The 15284-nt window shown below is 49.5% G+C and overlaps 1 protein-coding gene across 5 annotated transcripts in view; it reads right to left on the bottom strand.

Moving 5' to 3' along the window:
* GLIS2 (GLIS family zinc finger 2) overlaps positions 1-15284 on the bottom strand; it is a 306268-nt gene that overhangs the window by 175237 nt on the left and 115747 nt on the right. For 3 of the 5 annotated variants that reach the window (XM_069646842.1, XM_069646841.1, XM_069646845.1), the window contains one exon: positions 5654-5830. The exons of the other annotated variants lie outside the window; for them this stretch is intronic. The gene's annotated coding sequence lies outside the window, so the exon portion shown is untranslated. The remainder of the gene's footprint in view (positions 1-5653; positions 5831-15284) is intronic. 5 annotated transcript variants of the gene reach the window in all.

The raw sequence follows: 15284 nt of genomic DNA, 5'->3' as shown, positions 1-15284 counted from the left end.
CCTTGCCTCCAAACCTTAGAATTGACATGCCCTACCAGAATTTCCGCTCACTGGTAGTCTCATGGTTGAAACTTGAGACCCACTAAGACTATGAAGTGCACAGCGCCACCCGCACAAACTGTAACCACGTGTGCCTTCCTGCTTACCTGTATATAATGGCCTTCAGGCCTACTACTGATTTGTATATAACATTGGTGTATTTTATTCTTGTATTATGTATATTCTTTGTACTGTAACCAAGTTTCGAAAATTCTTGTAAAGGCTGTGCCCCGATACCCCCGGGTACGCTCGCGCATTATAAATAATAAAAACAAACAAACAAACGTTGAACTAAGTGATAGATTTTCATTTATAAAACAGTTTTAAGGACATCTTTTCACTACATGGCCTGCAGTGAGGGGCCAGTACCCACAGGAGGAGGGATGATTACAATCTGCATGTGGTTGGTTGAAAGCCTCCATGAATAGACTGGTTTTGAGGACTCTCTTGGAGGAGGGATATTTTGCTTCACGGTTGGGGTGATATAGCTGGATTTCGTCTAGTATGTATGCAGTCTTGCCACATGGTTTTGGATACTCCAGAGGTTCTTGTGCTTTTTTGGACAGGCATTGATTTGTGGCATTCTCATGGCCCAATCTGGACAGTGTCCCTCTCTTGTGAGCGCTAAAACCGACATGAGTGAAGAAGCGGAAACATTCCTGAGCATGTTACGGTGATAGTTATTCTCCTGACACAATAGCCTACTTGAAGCTCATCTTGAAATAAAGTTGAAGCAAAGGTTCTTTAACTTTTGGCTTTGCAGCTCCAAAAGACTTTGTCTAAAAAGTATGGTGTGGTTTCCTTATGTTCGCTACAGTCAAGACCACACTCTGGGTCCTGTTTAGGCAGAGGACGTTTCTTTAATTAGGAATTGGCTGTAGTTGTACAACCTACGAATGAGCTTGTGGCTCTCTAGATTGTTCCCTCCTCATGGGAACAGCTGTGAGTTGATGCCACACATCTGAAAGTGTAGATTATATTTGCCCCGTAGTCTTTCTAGTGGCCAGATGTATAGGTTGAGCATGGCGAAACATCGGAGCCCTGGGCAATGCCCGGGAAGATCCCATTTTGAACCGTTATCTTCCATTATTGAGGAAAGTACAGATTGAATTCAGAGCGGAACCTGCTTCTGAAACAATTTTCCATCCAACCAGAGCTGATCTTGTTTATTGTGACTGCCACAGTCAAAACATCCAGAAGGATCAGGGTAACTTGTTAATTTTCATCAAGGGACGTTAGATGGCTGGCACTGCTCCCCTCGTTCTCCTAGTAAGTGATAAGTGTGTCTGAATCATGTGTGGTATGTTTTTATATAAATAAAAAAGTCTTATTATTGTATCTAATGGAGCTTTGGTGGCTTTGGTGCATAGTTATCTTGCTGATGAACAGGAAGTTGGAAATGGTGTGGTAGTTCAACAAGACCTTTGTGTCAACAGTTATTTTTAACAGTGGTGCGATTATAGCATGCGTTAGGGGATGAGGCACTGTACCCATTTTGCCCCTGTTCCCACCTCAAAGCACACTCATGCATGCACTTTTCACTGCATGTAAGCAGTATTGCTCAGTTCATTAGAAGAAAAGTACATCAGCAACATTGCTTAGGTGACAAACCATCTCAGAGGTGGAATCATCATACAAGCAGCGATGATGAGACGCTTTCCTCTAATTAAAGTGAATTTGAGGAGAGAACCTCTAAATCGGCAGTTTTATACAGTAAAAACCACTTTACGGGCCAGAGGAATGCTGCACTACCCATTGACTCTGGCCTTGCAAGCCACTTCACTAGGCTTAGAACAACCGCGAACACTGTGGGCTTTGCAATGCTTGCTAATCCTGGTTTTTGAGTTCATTGTGTGGGCCGGGATCTGTGTCACACAGTAAGATGAAGTACTACAGGGCCAGGCTATTTATACACACGCGGATGATGCAGTAATTAGTTGAATGGATGTCCTTAATCTATGATTAGTACTTATGATTGAATACTTTGTACTGAAGTGTGCATGGCCCTTGTTTTTTTCTATAAAAAAAAAGAATCAAAGCACGACCAAAATCAGGGTATTACATAATTAAGCAAAGAACAACAGCCAAAAGTTCCAACAGATCCTTAATGACACATCCTTTGAGCACGTTACAGACTACACTTACCTACGTGTCAGAATAGGTGTCTCTGGAAGTTTGAAACTGCAATAAAATACTTCAAGACAAGGCCTCCACACACAATCTATTCCATCAAGAAGCAACTGACAAACTCGAATCCACCCGTAAAATGAATGCAAAAAATGTTGACAGAATCAACTCCCTTATCCTACTTGATAGGAAGGAGGCCTAACACTAAAAGAAAAGTATGTGGGATGGGACAAATCTCCCACAGAAATCCTGCACCTCCATTTCCACAAAGAGGTCCTTCATGTGCATAGAAAATGCCCAAAATCATGGGTGCAGAGCAGAGCAATGGTATTTCCCTGCTGCTCAACGCCCAAAAGTGCAACTTTAAATTCTGGTGCCACATCAAGAGCAGCAAAGAAAACCCTGTCAACTAACAGGAGCTGCAAGACCAAAAAGTAAAACCCTCCAAACAAGCCATTGAACAATATATTACAGATCTGCAGTTTTAACTCATGTAGCGCTCCCTCAGATTCCCAGTTTAGTAGACCAAAGAGGAGGGAGAAACTGGCTACGGATTTCGAACAGGCCCTAAAGAATCAATTCACAATGTATTGAAATGCACAATGTATTGGACTTCAGAACTAGGAAAACACATCAGAGTACTTTGCTGAAGCAATAGAACCAGAGGAGGGGGGCATTACCAGGCTAGTAATGTCCCTGGGGCGATAGTTACAAGCAGGAGCAAAGCAAGAGCTTTAACATAGCCCCTGAGGCATTACCAGACCAGTAATGCCCCCCTCCTCGGATTCTATTGCTATTAGTACCCCAGCAAGTCATACCGGCATTCAAACCGTTTCTCGACTCGAGAAGAAAGAAAGAAAAGAAATTGGCAGCCAGAGATCGGGCAGAAGGGCCTTTCCATGGCAGCCATTGAAAATTAATGGGAAATAATAAACAAAATGGCCACCATGGAAAAGGAGTAGGGACTACACGTAGTACCAGGTAGTCCCTTCTCACGTAGTCCCTTCTCCCTTTCATTGGCGGCCTTGAAATTAATGAAAAACAAACAAAATGGGCGCCATGGAAGGGGTTGAAGGGACTGTGTAGTTCCTTCTTTCTATACATGGTGGCTGTTCCCGGTGCTAGCGAGGGACAGAGTAGCACAGCTACGCGGGGTTTGGGTAGGGAGGGATTCAGATATGTAAAAAGGGGGTGAGGGAAGGGGAAGGGGCCACGGGGAGCACACTTACCTTTGGTCACGGCAAGGGAAGATGCGACCTCCCGCTCCGAGGAGGCTTGGGGCAGGGTCTTTCCATGTGTGGTAAGGATCCCATTCCAAGACTCCTCATTGGTTGGGAGGCCGCCACACCCCCCCCCCCTCGCCGGGACTTAATTTGGTAAAAAATAAATAAATGAAAGGCATAGGCAAACGTTTCCAAATGCAGCTTGAGTGACCACAAACTTGAAATAGAGACTGTCCGACACTGCTCAAAGACAACCCTCAGGGAGGACAGGCTCTGTCAACTGTTTGTCTTACGCAGGCAATGTAACTGAGAGACACTTTCTCGTGCATTTAAAGACATCCAGGACACTTATTTTCCCTTATTTTGCAAGGACAGGGAAGTCTTTACAAGTAAAACAGGACAAGAGCAGCTCTGCATCATTCTCCAACAACCAGCAGAATTACTAGCGAACAGCAAAACACGTGTATGCATGCCACCAAAGAAGGCAAAGTGTATAACGCAATATGGACTTTTATAAAAGCGGGGGAAAAAATGATCACTGCTAGAGAGAATGTAACATTTTATGCAGCCTATGTTTTTTCTTTGGCAATAGTGATCTAACTTGTCATTGCAATAAAGTGCTTTGTATTATGTATGGTACTTCTGAGGGGTCTGCCTCCATGTGAACAATGTAACATTGAGCCTGCAAAAGGCAAGACAAAGGGCTTGATTTTCAAAGCTTTATACTGGAGCAAATCAGAGATGCCGAGAAGCATCCCTGATTTGCTCTTGCTGCATTGCGCCTGATTCACAAAAGGCCAAAACTGGAGCAAATCTGGAAATGCCTGGGGCATCTTGGAGGTGATCGAGTGAAAATGTGATTCACAAGGATTTGCACAAGTGCATCTTCATCGAAATGCTCCGGGCATCGGCAGGTTTGCTCCAGTTTTAGGCCGTGTGAATCAGGCGTAAGGTACTAGGAACAAATCATAGATGCTCGTGGGTATCTCTGATTTGCTCCAGTGCACATCTTTGAGAATCAGGCTCAATGATTCCAAGTTTATTTATTCAAATTTAAACTTGCTAGATAAAAGATACAGAGGTCTCAGATAACAGGTTCTCGGTTTTTCAGTATAGCCACTGGGTAGGAAAATTCATCCCGGCTTAGATTCACTACATTTACAGTTATTTAGTGCAGCTATTCTGAAAACACGAACCAGGTTTTGCTCTTAAGGCCTGGTCTTGGAGTCCACGCCACTGGAATTTTATCTCTAATATTACATTATATCATATGAAACTATTACACTGATATTCTAAAACCAGTGACAATGTCATTTCTTCGCAAATATTGGTTGCTTGGAAAGATCTCAAATTTCTAGGACAGCAACAACATTGTATTGCCCATCAATATGATCTAACACGCACAATGAGGCCACCAAAATGGCAGGAGGGCACTTCTATACCGGACCACTTTGCATTACATTTCATCAAATGATTTCATCCTGGACACTCAGCATTGCTCGCCCAACCTCACCCTAGCATACTTTCATAACTAATACTGCCTACTGTAAATACTTCCTTTTTGGTGAATTTTGCTCCCGCATTAGTCATGTGTTCGATATCATGATCTCCTCATTGGCAATAAAGGAAGACTTCATTCCACTGTAGTGCCAGCCCATCACATCCCGCATCAGTGGCTTATTTTTTCTGGAGCTATCCCGCCAACCTGAGAACCCTCGAGGGTCCCTGTGGTGCGTGCCTTTCCCTAGAACTATAAATCCTACAATCTCAGGGAACACTTTAGCATCAAGTTTCTCAAAAACGGTCTTACACCATCGACACAGGGCACAGAACAAACACAATTGTCTTCATGTTTTATATGAATCCAACTCAACTCAACTTTATCTGACTCAAAAGGTTGCCCCATCACCTCATCTGCAATTAACGCCTGTGGCCTGGGTGCGATCGATCCGTAGATCCCAGTAACAACCGTCCAAACCATTGAGGTGGCCAAATGTGGCACGCAGCGCGTTGCAAATTCCCCAAATAAAAACAGAAAACTAATAGAGCTATCTTCATGCCTTTTAAGGAGAGAAGGGAGGACAAGAAACCAAACAGTTCAAGAAATCCCCAAATCGGGTGTACAAATCACAAAGAAAAGCGTAAGCTTACAAAAGCAATACTGGGTCCAGTTGAAAACTTTGTGTATTTTTCTTCATTGCCCCATTAAGCCAGCATTCAATTGGGATTTAAAATAACACACCCCTTCGTCTGTCACAACATACCTTTTTTTAACTGTTTGATAAGATATGGTGCAGAGGTGGGCTAGTGTTTTTTTGCCAGGACAGTCGTTTTGAAAGGACGGTAGGGCTGAAACTTGTTTTTCACCCAGGCCTCCTGGCCTTCCAGAAGCGCAGGCCTTTTGCAGAAATCTCCACTCATCCTTTTAGGCGGACATTCTCCTGGTAAGCAAAAAACAGGTTTACATCCAGATGAATGATCCTAAACGATTGCATTATATGTTCATGTCCATTCTTCAATCTATGGGGCATGAAATCCCACTTCTTAACTATCTCACCATTAAACAAGCAGTTCAAATCAGAATGGTAATATTTACTGACAGGCATAATATGTGTGTGTTTTTAGCACTTGACACGGTCGATTTTACCTTTACGCTTTACCAGAAACAGTTGCCATTCGTTTAAACCTTCTCAATGCTACTCAAAGAGGAAGCTTGCTCTAAACTGGCCCCACAATTGAAACCAGCGACCTTCATTTTGCACACAGAGGTGACTAAATAACCCGCGGAGTTATCCAACCTTCTTACGGGACAATACGTTATTGTTGTCTCTTATTAAGTTTAAGAATTGTGTTTATAAAGATGACTTGATCTTCAGCCGCCACCCTTTTTCATTTATATATTATGTCATGTTCATATTTTGTTTTTACTGTGCCAGATCACATATGAAGTGGTCTCAGGGAGCCTTGGCTTGTCTAAAAGTTGGGTATTGTGCCCCCACCCAGGGTAGTCGGACCTTAATCTGCCCAAGGAAAAGGAGCAGGGTAAAAATCAGCCGATGGGAAAGAGAGGATAAATGCCACAGACAAAAGGCAGGAGATATGAAGCTGGGGCCAGGGAGCGATGAATGTTTTGTGATAATATGGGTGCATGTCAGTCCTGTTAGGTGGACTACAGACTTTATAAGGTACAAGGAGGGTTTATGCTAATGTGTATGGGATTAATTGGAAGTTGTTGCAAGTCAGATTTGAAGAATATGAAAATGAGTGCACAACGTAGCATTTGATTGTAGAAGGGCTCAAGATGTGCTCGGGCTATCCTAAAAGATTTGGTAGCTTATTTATGGTCTTATAACTCAGAATTAACTCTGACCACTCAAGAAAGAGATACAGGGTCGGGACCTTTAAAAAAACAATGTTTTGGGCGTGGCTTGGAGCGCCACCGATGCGGCTGCTCCCTTGAGGCCACCCATGCGAGGCCTGCCGTGTTTTATATAAATATGCGGCTTTTTGATTTTCGAATGAGGCCATGCTGATACCCTGGACAATCACAGCGTCTGGGGCACCTACAGCTCATCTCTGAGAGCTTACCGCTCCCGCTGGACCTAGCAGCCTACTTCGGGGCGGCGAGACCCGGCCCGGCCCTGGTGTCCAAGATGGCGGACGAGTCTCCGGTGGGGGAGTGGAGTCCCCGGAGGCGGCCAGGAGGGCGCCGCTGACCCCCTGCGGGCCCCGTGGGGTCTGCGGTGTGGGCTGCGTGCTCTGGGCGGAGGGGGCCGCGGTCTCCCCCGCAATGGACAACCAGGCGAGGGCCCCGAGCCAAGGGGGTAGAGCCCCAACATCATCCCCGCGTTGAGCGGCCTCCCGGAGGCGGCCGTCCTGTCACCTTGCGGCGGTGCCAGCGGCGCTCCAGGGACCGGGAGAAAGCACCCGCCGCCACGGATCCAGGATCCCTCTCACTGGAGAGGCAACATCATCTGCGGCGGAGACGTGACAGGCCCCGCGCCCACAGGTGAGGCCGGCTGGGGGGGGCTGGGACTCCCCTGGCCCATAAAGAAGAGCGGCGCATACCTCGGCCGCCCTCTCTGACCCCCCCCAGGCATCCCTGAAGTCTTCCCCGGTCCGCTCCTCGGATCCGGGTTGGGGGGCGCCGGGGGCCCGCACGGCCTGCCCCTCCCCGCCTCCTGGGGCACTCAGGCCCTCTGTGCCCGCCGGCCAGCTCAGCACCACCAGCCAGCACCCTCCCTCTGGGCCAAAAAAGCAGGGGGCCTGTCTCTCCCCCACTTCAGTCGATAAGCGGGGGCCTTGTTTTGGGCTTCCAACGGCTGCGGAGAAGCCCCCTGTCATCACCCTGCATTTCCTGTGCCCCAGACCGCCAAGCTCGGTCGGATCTGGACCAGTGAGGGCTGGCGGAATCACACAGTCTGCCCTCCACCTCCTGAGGCGCCCAAGCCCCCAGTACCATCCACCCAGCCTAGCACCACCACGCCAACCAGTTCCACGCTCCACAGACGATGGAGCAGAGGCCCTGCCTCTCCCAGGCTACAGTTTTATAAAGCGGGGGCCCTGCCCCGACCTCCACCAGCAACACAAGGGGCCCTGGTCACCTCCCCACTCTATCTGCACTCCGGCCCACCCGACTCCCATAGAGACCTTCAGACAAGCAGGGGAGCCTGCGTCCCACGCTCAGCCTCACGCCCCATTCTGGGGACAATGCTTCCCTCATCTCCCTCATTCCTTGGGTGCCTCGGCCCATTTCATCGTCCGAGGCCTGCCCTTCTTCCCCGAGAGTACCTCGCCGGCAGCCTCCGGATCCTGCGTCCCCGGGCCCCGGGCGGCACCCCTGCGGGGGAACACTCTGTGGCCTCCCCGTGTCATCTGCAACCTCAAGCCCGACCATCATGTCCAAGCAAACAAAAGCCAGCAAACAAGAGGACATAGCCACCATGCTTACTGCCACAGATAAACGGAAGAAACCCAACCTCCCCGGCTCCTCAGCACAGAACCACCAGGGGGGGGGGTGATCCCCCAGCCACCAGGTAGGATCTGCTAGCTTTCATGGCAGATATTAAAGTTGAATTTAGATCCTGCATGACTGAACTCTCCTCCAAACTGGATCAAACCGACCACAGAGTAACGGAAGTGGAGCAGAGGCTGGGGGAGGTTGAAGACTGTTCCCAAGATCAGGCAACCACGTTGGGGGAGATTCAACAAGCAGTGAGAGCCCTGCAAGACAAGTGCAAAATTCTGGAGTATAAACAAGAAGATTTGGAAAATAGGGCCTGCCGCAACAACCTTCGAATCCGGGGATCCCATCCTCAGTCCTGGACAAAAAAGCTAGCGGAATATGTGGGGGACTTTTTCCAGACCCTTCTTCCAGACTTGGACAAATCCCTACTACTCCTGGACCGCACCCACAGGCTGCGCCCGCGTCGGGGGGTTGCCTCGTACCTCCCTCTAGACGTTATCACCAGGGTCCACTTCTTCTCTACGAAAGAGGCCATCTCAGCCATCAGTCTCTCCCAAGACGAGATCTCTTTTCAGGGCGAGCCTCTCCAGATCTACCAGGACCTCTCGCTGCTAACCCTCCAGAGGAGAAAAGCACTCTGACCCCTGGCCATCTTCCTCCAAGAGCGACAGGTTCGATATAGGTGGCTCTTCGCAACAGCCTTGCAATTCACATAAAACGGCACCCTACGAAGGATTAGCCACCTGGAAGACGCCAACAGGATCATGCACCCGGCCAGCCCTGAGGAGGCCGCCCTGGCGAGCTCGGATGCATCCGGGACCCTGGAGGCCCCCTCGGCCCCGCGGCCTCGACAAGCCTCATGGTCAATAGCCTCCCGTAGCAACAAGAGGCGATGAACATCCCCAGGGCTCCTCCATGGAGCCCGGGGACGCAGCTACGGACTAAGCACCCAGCCATCTGCTGCACCAACCCAGCACGCCCGACTTAACCCCTATTCTTACTCCTCAACACGGCGGGCCTCACCCATGGCCCATGCCCATTCCAAGGTTCATTCCACCTCCATGTCCTTGGAAATCCAAGTTACCCGATTGACCCAACTGGCCCTGTTGGCGAGGGGTTTGGCCGCATACACAATGCTGTCTACCCCGCCAGTTAAAAATGTGGCCCCCCCGTTGGGGGCCCTGTTAAAACCCCAAGAGCAGGACGACCTACACTTATCCCTCACCTATGGCGGCGGATATAGTTTAACCCCCGGCCCCTGCCCACTGGCGCAATCCGCAGAGTGAATGCAGGTTCTTGATCATCAGACACTACAATGCCTTTCCCTAAACGTCAACGGGCTGAATTCCCCCTCGAAACGGAAATCGATTCTACAAAAGTTGCAGGACGATGGGGCCGGAGTGGCCATGCTCCAGGAAACCCACCTCCTCCCAGCAGACTTTGGGCGCCTCCGCTCACGCCTATTTCCTCACCAATTCTTTGCTTCAGGGGTAACGAAGAGGGGGGGCACAGCGATTCTTTTCAGGAAAGACTTAAACCCCCAGATCCTGGACTCTATCTCATACACTGAAGGCCGCTTTGTGGCGGTTAAATGCCTCTTAATGGGGGATCTCTTCACTTTTGTCTCGGTTTACGCCCCCAACTCGGGCCAGGCTGACTTCTACGACTCGCTGGGCGCCTCCCTCACGGGATTCACAGAGCGCCAAACAGTGATGGGGGGGACTTCAACGGGGTGCCAGACCCCACCAAAGACAAATCCCACCCCCCCCCACCGTGGGAAATTTCACACTAGCCCTCAGCCTCCTACATCTGTTCAGAACCCTAGATGTGATAGACGCATGGAGGGTGCTCCATCCTACCGAAAGAGATTTTTCCCTTTTCTCCCATGTCCACCGAACGTTTGAGGATCGACCTCCTCTTAACCTCGCCTCAGACTCTCACATATGCTAATGAGGTCTCCATCGGCTTAAGAATCTTAACAGACCATGCACCAATAATTATGGAACTCCGAACCCAAAGCTCCAGAGCCAACCCCGCACGCAGATGGTCACTCTACGATCCGATCCTTAACGACATGCTGGTCAGGGACAGAATTGTAACCACTATCAAAAACTTCCTTGAGGAAAACCCGGTCACGGATACCTCCCCCGCTAACAATTTGGATGCCAGGAAGGCTGTGATCAGGGGAGCCCTGATAGCACAATGGGCGGCTTTCCACCAGAGTCGCCGACAAACCCGGCAAGCCCTTGAGGAGGAACTGCAAGTGGAAGAGGAGGCGCAGAAGAAGAAGGGGTGGTCCTCCAAGGCGCAACGTGCAATCCGCACAGCAAGCAAGAAACTTGAAGCCCACTACGCGGAACACACCGCACAACTAATGGCTAAGAACCGACAATTTTATTACGCCATGAACAATAAAGCTAACAAATTCCTAGTAGCCAAACTGGCCAAAGCAAGGCGTTCCAACACGATCGCAGGGCTATGCAACCCGCAGGGGAGGATGCACTACTCTGAGCAGGAGAAACTACAGCTGGCAACAGATCACATCACCCAAGTAATGACTGCACCCCCACGAAACCAGGCTGCACAGAGAGAATACCTGCAGGGAGCGGCCCTGCCCCAACTGCCTGCCGCACTGAGAGAGAGCCTAGAGGCCCTGATCACCGTCGAGGAGGACGACGAAGCCATCAAGTCTCTTAAGGCCCAGGCCCCGGGCCCGGACGGCTTCTCCCCAAGATTTTACAAGATTTTCAAACTCCAATTAATCCCCATGATGGTGACGCTCTTCAACTCATTCCAAAAGACAGGCGTGGTGACCCCCTCTATGCAGGAATCTACGACAATCCTCCTCCCCAAGCCAGGGAAAGATCTGAGAGACCCAGCTTCATATAGGCCAATTGCTCTGATGAATATAGACGCTAACCTTTACTCGAAGATCCTGGCCAATCGTCTATCACACATTCTCCCGACCATAGTTCACCCTGACCAAACGGGCTACATTCTCAACAGCGGGGGACAATATTAGGCAAACAATGGAACCCTTTGCCCAGAGTGTCAGGCGAAATAAGTTCATTAGAGGCCCTCAAGTAGGACCATCCCAACACAAAATTGCGCTATACGCCGATGACGTCTTATTGTTGCTCTCAGAACCCATCACCTCAGCGGAGCACGCCCTGGGCGAATTGGCGAACTTTGGGAAGGTCACCGGCTTTGTGGTTAATTTCACTAAATCGGTGGCCCTGGGCGTCGGCCTCCAGCAGGAAGAACAAGAAGCCCTGTCCAGGCTGTGCCCAATTGCTTGGAAGAAACGATCCATTCCTTACTTGGGAGTCCATATTACGGCGGCTCCGCGAGACACATATCAGGTCAACTTCCCACGACTCTTCTGGGATCTGGAGGGGGACCTAAAATGCTGGGCCACTCAGGAAATCTCACTAATGGGCCGGATCACGGCTGCCAAGATTAATCTACTCCCAAGATTCCTCTACGCGTGGTCCTCCCTTCCAGTGGCGATCCCAAACCAGCTCTCCAGGATCTGTAGAGGAAAATGCTGAAGTTCATATGGAAAGGCAAAAACGCTAGAATCCCCCACAAAATGCTTACTGGCAGCTCCAGAGTAGGGGGGTTTGGGATCCCCGACCTGCGGGCCTACAGGGCAGCAGCTCAGATGGCACACGTCAGGTCCTGGAAGATGATCTCAGACCGCCCTAGATGGGTAGACTGGGAGCAAGTGCAGCTTCCGCACCCCCTCAAATTCCTCCCACACGTTCAGCCCGCCCAGAGGGAGCACTGGGGCAACCTTCTGCTGACCACTAAGCACACCCTAATATCCTGGGATTGGGCTCTGAAACAAAAGGGAATCCCAAGAGGCCGAAGTCCCCTCTCCCCAATCTTCCTCAATCCAAACTTCTTGCCTGGGATATAGCCACGCAATTTCCGGAACTGGATAGATGGCGGCCTCGAAACCCTGGAGCAACTATACGTGGGGAACACTCCCTGCACCTTTGAACAATGCAATGCCGAGTTCCGGCTCCAGGAAAAGGACAGGTTCACCTACTGCCAGCTCTGCCACTGGTGCTCACATCCCCAGACCCTCCAGGCTGCCACGTGCCCGCTCTCTGCCCTGGAACTGACGCTTAAGGATCTTCCCGCCTGGGGTAGGATCTCCTCCCTATATAGACGCTTCCTGGGGGACTTCCTAACCTCCAGAATGCGATGCATGGCCCAGTGGGAGCCCTACCTGGGGCACCCGATTGACGACCAGACCTGGGTCGACATCTGGACACGCACCCACTCCTCATCGACCTGCATCACCAATAAAGAATGTGCATATAAGCTCATGTTGCGCTGGTACTTCGCCCCCCTCAGATTACACCACATGAACCCACGAGCGAACGCCGCCTGCTGGAGGGGATGCTCTTAGCCGGGCTCCTTCTTCCACATGTCGTGGTCGTGTCCAAAGATCCGACAATTCTGGGAGCGGTGCTTGGCGATGATTGAGCAAATTACCGGGCAGACACTCCCCCTGGAGCCCGAAACGGTTCTCTTGGGGGTCCCAACCTCTGGGTCCTACCCCCGCTCAGGGAACAGAGCGAAACTGATAACGCAATGCCTACTGGCAGGTAAAACGGTTCTGGCCCGCTTCTGGAAGTCCCCGGACGGACCTTGTATAGCCCACTGGTGGGTCAAGCTATGGGACATCCTGATAGCGGAAAAAGTGACTGCGACAAGGGCCGGGGTGCTGCTTGCCCTAACATACAGACGCAGGTGCTTCTCATCTTTGCAAACTAATGGCCATGCAAGCTCCTAAACATATGAAAAATGACATGACTTCAGCTAGAGGCTAAACCCATAATCGATGTTGCCCTCAATATGTCACAACCAAATAGCAAGGGGTAGTGCAGCACCCCTAGTGCCTCCATAGAACTGCCACTAGTCCCCCGCTATATGGAGTGAGGCCAGCCAATCCAAAGTGACTTTGGTTTATCTACATGAAGCCTAAATGGGTTAAATCGCAACAACATCCGCTTGCATTCAGCTTTATAACCTGAGGTGCAAGAGCTCTAACCACCAGGTAACGGCCCAAGAGCCAAGTTACAGGCCTGAGCAAAGCAAGGGCCTTAACGAGGGCCCCGGCACCTTGCACGTGCGGTAAAGCCGCCCCCACTGAGGGTCATAAAGCTGGTGTTCCAAGGCACTAGTTTGAGGAGACAAGGAGACAGAGAGACAGGAGGGTGGCATGTGGCATGCCGCAGGAGAAAAAAAAAGAGGCCCAAGTGGAAGATGCACCACAGAATGCACTGGAAGGAGGCAAGCAGTGCAGACAGGTGGCACTGGCATATGACCAGGAAGCCACCTGGAGGTGCGATGAGCTGGAGAGGAGATGGACGAGGGACCAGGTGAAGAGAATATGGAGACCGGGCTGGCATGAGAAGCAGGTAGGGTGGCAGGCTTGGGATAGGCAAGAGAGCACCAGCAGCAGGTAAGGGCATCATTGATGGCTTCACTGCACAGGGACCTCTACACCATTTTTGGCAGTACTGTTACATTCATCCTGCATAGAGGCCTGGGTAATCCACACACACCCAGACGCCGGTCTCGTGCCTGCTGGGCCTAGAGACCCAAGTTACACTTCACTGATGATGCCAATAAGGCTGAAAGATATCTGGGGTTGCTTGTGATCTCGTATGTAAGATTGTGACCAAGCAATTTGGTCGGACTGCCCCTTTTGTGGTGGGACCAGGCCAGATTTGCATATGATCTTTCCCCTTTCTTTAATAGCAGGCAAAAAACAATGGAACAATGGTCTGAAGGGTTGCCCAGAGCAATGCCAGAGGTTTTTATTAATTCTAAACCTTCCAACCATCACATCTTTTGTTTGTTTATTTATTTATAAAGCACTCCAAAACCGAGGGTAAGTGGGCGCATTACAAGTGTATGCAGTTTCTTAGTTACAAAAAGGCAGCTTTACAGGAATATACAATGTTTTCATTACAATACAAAGGAATACAGTGTTCTAATAGATCAAAGGAATGTACAGAACAAAGGGCTGCAGAACATCCAGGACTAAAGCTATACGGGAATATACAATTGTTTTCGTTATAATACATGGGAATACAGTGTCATAATACCTAGTAAGAATGTACAGGAGAAGAGGATGCGGGCCATCTGAAGACAGAGAATATACAGGAAGTATTATACAACAGGCTAGAGACGGCGTTACTATGCATGGTTTCGAGTTAAGGATAACTAACAGAGTCTACTGTGGCATGTCTTTGGAGAAGAGCCAGAGCTTGGTATTTTTCCTGAATTTGTAGAAGGATTGGTCAACTCTTAAGGAGGTGGGTAAGGAGTTCCAGAGTTGAGCAGCCTTGACCGGGACGCTACTACCATCTGTTTTTTTAGTTTAAACCTAAGGATTCGTAGGCAGCCAGAATTAGCCATCCTAGTGGGACGAGTGGTTTTCTTTTTTGGATGAATTTTTCAGTGAGGTATTGAGGCGCTGAGTTGTTGAGACATTTGTAAGTCAGGGAGACAGTCTTAAATTGTATTCTATCCTTAATGGTGAGCTAATTGTTATTACGTCTGAACACTGACATGTGTTGTCTTCTAGAGATAGTAAAGAGAGCGTTGTTCTGCAGAATCTGGAGTTTATTGACGATATTTGTTGGCGCCTAGGTAAATTGCAGTGCAGTAAACAATTTTTGACAGTATTAGAGCTCTGGCCAAAGTGGTGCAGCTTTCTTTGGAGGGAAATGGTTTGCAAGCGTGGATAAGCTTACATGTGTATGCTGTTGCCGAGGCGGTAGCACTGACCTGTTTGTGCATGCTCAGGGAGGAGTCTAAGTAAAAACCAAGGGTTTTTACCTCTTTAGCCACCTTGATGTTATTACCATCAATATTAAAGGAGATGTATTGATCACTCTGTTTTT

This window comes from Ambystoma mexicanum, chromosome 2q (genome assembly GCF_040938575.1).
Source record: "Ambystoma mexicanum isolate Mex_15411 chromosome 2q, UKY_AmexF1_1, whole genome shotgun sequence".
Lineage (NCBI taxonomy): Eukaryota > Metazoa > Chordata > Amphibia > Caudata > Ambystomatidae > Ambystoma > Ambystoma mexicanum.
This window is presented reverse-complemented; position numbering and strand designations above follow the sequence as displayed.